Genomic DNA, 8,508 nt, shown 5'->3' on the forward strand with positions numbered 1-8,508 from the left:
CAGAGATAGATCCATTGGCTGGCCAGACCTCAGAGCCTCCAAGTTGATGTAAGGGCCAAGTGGTATTATTATGTAGCTAGTATAGAGACTGGGGCACCATTATGCATGCCCAAAGGTCCGAGCTACCAGCCCATGAAGTACAGTGCGCAGGTTCAGGGGTTCAGGTTTCCAGCCAGGAAGGGGAGGTACAACGCTGGGTGGGCGTTGCACCTGGCCCACCTAGGCCAGGTAAATTCAATTCAGCCAATGGGGTCGACCAGGGTCATCCACCATGCCTCCCTGCAGAATAATAGAAAAATGCAGGAGCCCAGAGCCAACCGCGTGACTTTCCGAGCAGCTTCTAGGGAGGCTGCACAGGGTGAGGGGCCCTGGGGGTGCCTGTGTAAACCTGAAACTTCTTCTAACTCTCATAAAACTCACTTGGATCACGAACCAGGCTTCGGCGTGAATTCTTTCTCGTGTGGAGCCAAGGACTGAGGTATATCTCTCCCTAGAGAGATCTAACAGTATTACAAAAGAAAATATTTTTCTTTCACTTCAGGCTATCTAAAAATAATGCTGGTCTTTTCCCAGTTCACCAGGAATCCTAAAGGGCAGTGGCCCAGCACTGAAGACAACAGGAGAGAGGAGTCTCTTGAGTTTTGGATGCCAGCTTCCTGGAAGCACAGACTTTTATACAAATTACACCTTTAGAAGGTACATAGAGGCATCGCCCCAGTAGCCTCCTTATCTCTATCTGGAGAGGGCTGTGTCATTTCCTCAGGTGTGGTCATTCTGGGACCCCCGGGACCCCGGACAGAAATTATTGGGTGCAGAGCAGCTAATTCCTTCCCCTCCCCACCTTTCTCCCCCAGCCAGTTCTGTCTAATCAGGGCAAAACTTGAGACTGCTAGGTGTAAAGGACAATTCTTAGCTTCTTCATAGCGCTCTAAGGGGAAAGGGTTAAATCTACACAAACACATACCAATCCGACTAAGGTTTAAAAGCTCCTAACCTGGAGTTCTCCTCCCCAAGATCTCCATAATTGATGGCCTATTAACATGCCCTTTGAAGTTGATGGGTATAAGGCCATGCCCAGAGTCTTAGAAAAACAATCAGTCTTAAGCAGTTTCCAAGCCCAACTATGGGCTAATTCTTTCAAAATCTTAATAAAACGCAACATTTACAGAGTATCAAGCCTCTCAGTGTGCGCTTTCTTTAAGGCTACAACAATAGAAAATAACTTTGCTTGGGCTAGCAAGTCTAATCCCTGGCAGTGTCCCAGAAGAATTTAAAAGCGGTGAAGGCTTCTAACAGGGCCTTCCTGAGTAATGCCTATAAAAGTCTCTGGTGATTTATTGCAAAACTCACTGAGCAACCGGCACTCCCTTTCTGGTTGCCCCAGTAACCATCCAACAGGTTCAGAAGAAATCTGGGAGAGAAGTCCCAGCTTGAGCGGAAACATGAAAAGGCAAAGATCATTCATCTGCTCTCAGGGGATCTGGGTCATGGGTCAGTGAGGGAGCTGCTTCGGGGGATGAAGGCTCCTCTGGATCTCACTCAGATTATGTCTCTCAGAATCCACTCTCCCCTGGCGCGCGCGCGCGCGCGCACACACACACACACACACACACACACACACACACAGCAGCAGCAGCAGCAGCAAAGAGTTATGCCACAGTTTTATTAAACCTCAGAGTCATTTCAAAAGAAATGAAGTGGGCCTCTCTTTCAAGTTGAGAAGGTCCCTGAGCAAGGGAGCTACTTCTATGGTAGGGGTTGGGGCTGCTGCTTTGCAAATGGTCAAGCAATTTTGTAATCAGTTGTTCCTTTCTCATACATCATTTCTTTCCAATTTATCTGGGCTGTGGCTGTGGGTCAACATGTCTCAGAATGTTTCAAGATTATCTCCGAGTACTGTCCTGTGTCAGGATTTTCTCTGGGGCTTGGCTTCAAGGTTAAGGTGTTGGCCAGGGTAGTTCTTAGAGTCCTTTGCTCATAACTTGTTTCACTGCGTCCTTGGTTCTTTCCCTTAGCAGGCAAGGCGGATGCCCCTGTCTGTCCCTGTCAGTGTGGTATGATATTATATACTATGGAAAAGCTCACCAAATAAGGGCAAATGGAAAAAAGATATTTCGTGTACTAACTTCTTTAAGTGCTAAAGTAAGTTGCCTGTGCATTTTATCCAGAGAAAGGAAGAGCCGTTCTGCGGTGGGTTTAGGTTTCTAGGAAGCACAGGGTGATCTCCACTAGTGCTAGGGGTTCCTGAGGCCCTGGCCCTGACAGAGGACGAGCTTCACAAACTCTTTCCTGCCAACTGTCAGCTGTTGGAGAGGTCCTGAGGGAAATGTTGGCCTTCGTATTTAGGGTGTGCTCACTGAGACACTTGGTGTTTTCAGAGAGGCGAATCTTGTCTGGTATCCACCCTGAAGAAGCCCCAGGCACGCACGAACCTCTTCCTTCCATCTGCTGAACTCTGATTTGCAAGGTCAGGATTCAGGGAATGTAGAGGCAACTGTGGTGGAAACTGAATGGGGGAGTAGGGGTATAGGTTTTTTTTTCCCTTTTTTGTTAGAAATTATATTTTATTGAAGATTTGAAAATGTCTTTTTTTTAATCATTTTATTGGGGGCTTGTACAACTCTTATCAGAATCCATCCATTCATCCATTGTGTCAGGCACATTTGTACATTAGTTGCCATCATCATTTTCAAAACATCTTCTTTCTACTTGAGCCCTTGGTATCAGCGTCTCATTTTTCCTCTAACTTCGCCACCCTCCTTCCCTCATGAACCCTTTATAATTTATAAATCATTCTTATTTTTTCATGTCTAACACTGACCGATGTCTGGATTAGAAACATACACCCCACAGAAAAGTGGGGTGTATGTTTCTAATCCAGCCTGATCCTTCTTCTTGCAGCCTGCTTCATTGTCCTGCTTTTTGCCTTCCTGGAACTGCCACTTCATGGTCTCCACAAATGAACTGATTTCTGAACCGCTGAATGCCATAGGGTCGGCCATGTTGAGGCATGGGATGGCGCTTAATCTCTTAACTGAATGGTGGCTCATACAGGTGGTGCTTGATTGGTAACCTCAATGTTGGCAGTTCAAGTCCACCCAGCAATACTGTCTTACTCTGGGTTCTCTAGAAGAGCAAAAACAGTGAAGCATTATCCATATAATATGCAAGTACAGAGGGAGAGATTTCCTTCCTGGAAATGGCTCATAAAATTGTGGGCACTGGCTGAAGACCTTTGCTGAATTGTACAGTTGCAGTAGGTAACAAATCTGACACCTTCCTGTTAGGAAACCAAGAGGTGGGAGTTGGGGAGGGGAAAGAAGGAGAGACTGTGAGCCTATACTGAGCATGGCTGGCATCTCCGTTTATAGACTGCAGGCAGGTTCTACCCAAAAGGAAGCTCCCTTTCAACTGGCGTCTTCTTTGGTGAACTGTCTGTTCATGTCCTTTGCCCACTTCTATTTTTTTTCCATTTCAAAAATTAGCTTGTTTATCTTTTAATAATTTCCCAAACAAATCACATATCATACCTTTAAATCATCCAGTCGCATTCATAAGAGCTGTGCAACAACCCCCTTGCACAGGGGTCTCGGGGAGGAGACGAACCAGTCAGGGTGCAATGTAGCAATGATGAAAAATACAACTTTCCTCTAGTTCCTAAATGCTTCCTCCCCCACCCACCACCCACCCACTACCATGATCCAAATTCTACCTTGCAAGTCTGGCTAGACCAGAGGATGTACACAGGTACAGATAGGAACTGGAAACACAGGGAATCCAGGGCGGATGATCCCTTCAAGACCAGTGGTGTGAGTGGCGATACTGGGAGGGTAGAGGGAGAATGGGTTGGAAAGAGGAAACCGATTACAAGGAACTATATGTGACCTCCTCCCTTGGGGACGGACAACAGAAAAGTGGGTGAAGGGAGACACCGGACAGGGCAAGATATGTCAAAATAATAATTTCTAAATTATCAAGGGCTCATGAGGGAGTGGGGAGCAGGGGAGGGAGGGGAAAAATGAGGACCTGATGAAGGGAGCTTAAGTGGAGAGGAAATGTTTGAGAATGATGAGGGCAATGAATGTACAAATGTGCTTTACACAATTGATGTATGTATGGATTGTGACAAGAGCTGTACGAGCCGCTAATAAAATGATTAAAAACAAACAAAAAAAGTTGTCCAACAACAACACCAAAAGAGGTGTGCAACCAGAGAATCATACAAAATCAAGACAGAATACGAACAGCCCAACAGTGACTCAGTGAAACTAAGAAAAACCTCAGTCAATCACAAAGAAGAAATACTTTAAAAACTGGAGCAATTATATATTGAGTCAAGAGGGATTTCAATGACAAGGTGTCTGATTTGGCCTAACTAAAATCCACTCTGGTATGTACTCTGTCTGGTAAGAGTGCCTTTCCCATGTCTGGACTGTAGTCATAGGGGAGTAATCTGAGGCTTAATCCACATGGGGATTCTGAAAATGGTTTTGGGCTTTGTCATTCACAGGGTTCTGCAAACTGGGTATTCAGAATTGAACCTCTCTACCATTCCTTCCTCCAGGTTTGATTTTTGTGATTTATATTTCTTGGCTCACACATGTGTGCTTCTACCCTGTGGACTTAGCTGATGCCTCATTTAGATGACTGCTTTAATACAAACTTTTAAGACACCAGACACTATTCTTTCTTATAGCTGGGCATCATCTGCTTTCCCCACCACACTTTGCTACAACTCCACTTTTCCCTCTTCTTAATTGGGTTATTAATTTTCTTTTCTTCTTCTTTTTTGAGGTATTGTTTTCTGCAGATTTTAAAGATTCGTTCCTTGTCCATTGTATGGCTGTCAAAGATTTTTTATTACTCTCTCAGCTCTCTTTGGTGTAGCATTTCTTGTTTTTCTGTTCTTTTAGTTGTTGTCTCAAATCTCCTCTGTCCTTTGAAAGTACTTGAACATCATTCTTCTAAATTCTTTCTGGTAGTATGGGTTCTTTTCGTCACACTATTCCTTTGTATCTGTTTCCTGTTCAATTGTTTGTGCCTAATTTTCTTTCTTTCTTCTTTTTTAAAATCATTTTTTAGGGGCTCATACAACTCTTATCACAATCCATACATACATCAATTGTGTAAAGCGCATTTGTACATTCATTGCTCTCATCATTCTCAAAACATTTCTTCTCCACTTAAGTCCCCGGCATTAGGTCCTCATTTTTCCCCTCCCTCCCCACTCCGCCCTCCCTCATGAGCCCTTAATAAGTTATAAATTGTTATTTTGTCATATCTTGCCCTGTCCTACGTCTCCCTTTACCCACTTTTTAGTTGTCCGTCCCCCAGGGAGGAGGTCACATATAGTTCCTTGTAATTGGTTCCTTCTTTCCTACCCACTCTCCCTCTACCCTCCAAGTATCGCCACTCACACCACTGGTCCTGTAGGGATCATCCGCCCTGGATTCCCTGGATTTCCAGTTCCTATCTGTACCAGTGTACATCCTCTGGTCTAGCCAAACTTGCAAGGCAGAATTCGTGTCGTGATAGTGGGAGCAGGGAGGAAACATTTAGGAACTAGAGGAAAGTTGTATTTTTCATCGTTGTTACATTGCGCCCTGACTGGCTCGTCTCCTCCCCGAGACCCTTCTGCAAGGGGATCTCCAGTGGCCTACTAATGGGCTTTGGGTCTCCACTCTGGCCCCTCTCCTTCACATTGATCTAATTGTTTGTTTTAGATTTTCTGATGGCTGCTCCCATCTATACCTCATGATCACACAGCCCGGTGTGCTTCTTCCTTGTGGGCTTTGTTGCTTTAGGCTGGTGTGCTTCCTCCATGTGGGCTTTGTTGCTTCTGAGCTTGATGGCCGCTTGATTACCTTCAAGCCTTTAAGACCCCAGATGCTATACTTTTTGATAGCCGGGGCGCCTAATTTTCTTGTGTGTGTGTGTGTGTGTGTGTGTGTGTGTACACCACACTTTAATGCTGTTTTCAAGGCATTGTTGTCCACTCTCAGTGTTGGGAGGGCTGCTGCGTAATGTAGCTTTATATTGACTTTATATTGCCAGGGTGCAGGGGTAGCCAGGATCTTCCTTGCCAGGGAATGGAAGTAACCCGGGACTTCCTTACTGGGGCATAGTGATAGCCAAGGCTAGAACTGCCTTGTCCCCATGTGTTTCCAATGACATATTTTGAAAGTAAAGTTTTAAAAGTAGATTCTCAGGCTTTTTATCATAGGCATTTCTGTGTGTACTTGAACTTTCACATAGCTGAACTCATTTAACTATTTGAACCACTTAGTGACTACAGGAAAGTGGTGGATCTGGTGTTTCAGCCCAGGCCTGTCCTCCCTCTACACCCAGTTCCACTGGCATACCCTGGTTCAGTCAAATTGGTTTTATCCTGGTCCACAGCCTCAGCACTTTTCACATTAAACACACACACACACACACACACACACCACCCCACTCCCTGCTGAGGAAGTTTATTCTGCCTCTCCCTGCTCAAAGTTGGTTCTGCTAATGGCCTCTCTCCCAAGAAAGCCTTCCAGGATGTATCAGCTCTACCCATTAAGTCCTCTTGTTCCTTCTTATGGAATTTTTTTGTTGCCCAACTAGGGTCTACACCTTATTCTTGGGCCCCCTGGTCAGATAGGGACTCTCCCAGCCCAGGAGAGAACAGCACATCCTTTGATGTTGGCATCCTGTGATGTCGGCGGTCTGGTGGTCAGAGAAAGATGTTGACAAACATGGAGCTTGTTCTTTCTGGCTGTGGGGTTGGGGGAAGTAACTTAATGTCTCTGAGTCTTATAATCTCCTCATTCACAAAATCTACCAAAACCAAGTTCTATCTTCTGGTTCATTCCAATTCATAGTATCCTTACAGCAGTTCTTATCTCTATGCCTCTACTCCTTCTGTGCTTCACAAACCCAGCAGAAACAACAAAAAGAAACAAAATTAAGTGGTAAAAATAAAATAATAACTAAGCCTTACCTCGTATTTATTCATTGTCAGTGAAAGAATACATAACAGCAAAAAGACACAACCAGAGACCAGTAAATTCCACCACTCAGAGAAAATCATGTTAACATTTCGGTTTGATAGCTTGATTTTGTTCTCCTATGCATGTATTCATTTAATACCTCTCACATAAGGTTGTGGGAAGAATTACTCTGATCATGTATCTTAATTCGTTTCCTAGGCTCCTGTAATAAACTATCAGAGACTGAACATCTTAAACAACAAACATGTATTGTGTCCCAGTTCTGAGGCTAGAGGTCTGAAATCACTGTTGGTCGAGTTGTGCTTTTTTCTAGAGCACAACTTTACCAGCAGACCTGTCCTTGTGCGCGGCTGCTTTTAGTGGCTCCTGGAAATCCGTGGTACTCCTTGGCTTGTGAAAGCATCACTGTCATTTCTGCCTTCATCTTAACATGCCACCTCCCCTCTGTATGTGCTTTTCTGGGGGTCTTCTTAAGACACTCAATTCGGATTAAGGCCTACCCCACTCCGGTATGACCTCATGTTAACTGATAACATCTTCAAAGGACCATATTTCCAAATAAGGTCATGTTCTCAGGTACTAGAAATTAGGACTACAAAATATCTTTTGGAGGGGGCATAATTCTTTTTAAAAATAATTTTAATGGGGGTTCTTAGAGATATTATAACCATCTATACATTGATTATATCAAGCAACTTGTATATATATTGTCATCATCATTTTCAAAACTTTATCTTTCTACTTGCTCCCTTGTTATCAGCTCCCCTCTTCTCCCCGCTTCCCCCACCTTCACACCCTTTTGAACCCTTGATAAATTGTGTGTATATATATATATATATATATATATTCATATCTTACAATGGCTCACACTGTCCGCTGTATCCCTTCACCTACATTTCTGTTATTTGCCCCCCATTCCCCTTCCCCTCCACCTACTCTCAAGGTATCACTATTCCCATTACTCTTTCTGAGAGTTTTATCTGTCCTGGCTTCTGTGTGTCTAAAGCTCTTATCTACACCAATGTACACACTCTGGTCTAGCAGGGTTTGTAAGGTAAAGCTGGGGTCATGATAGTGGGGGTGGGGGCATAAAGAACCAGAGGAATGCTGTGGGTTTTGTTGGAGCTGTGCTGCACACTAGATGAAACATCAATCCACATGACCCTCTGGGTGGGGATGTCCAATTATCTACACAGGGGCTTTGGGTCTCCACTCTGGCCCCTCTCCTTCACATTGATCTAATTGTTTGTTTTAGATTTTCTGATGGCTGCTCCCATCTATACCTCATGATCACACAGCCCGGTGTGCTTCTTCCTTGTGGGCTTTGTTGCTTCCCAGCTAGATGGCCACTTGTTTATCTTTAAGCCTTTAAGACCCCAGATGCTTTACCTCTGAATAGCCAGATCTTGGTTGAAGGATCTTTTAATATCCTGCTCTTGGTTCTGTGCTGCCCTTCCATCTCACTCAGACATGTTCTTTCTCCCTCACCAGCCTGCCAGGGTCTTGGTTGCCAAGGTTC

This window comes from Echinops telfairi, unplaced genomic scaffold (genome assembly GCF_000313985.2).
Source record: "Echinops telfairi isolate 266 unplaced genomic scaffold, ASM31398v2 ScPeMD7_7467;HRSCAF=8505_0, whole genome shotgun sequence".
NCBI lineage: Eukaryota > Metazoa > Chordata > Mammalia > Afrosoricida > Tenrecidae > Echinops > Echinops telfairi.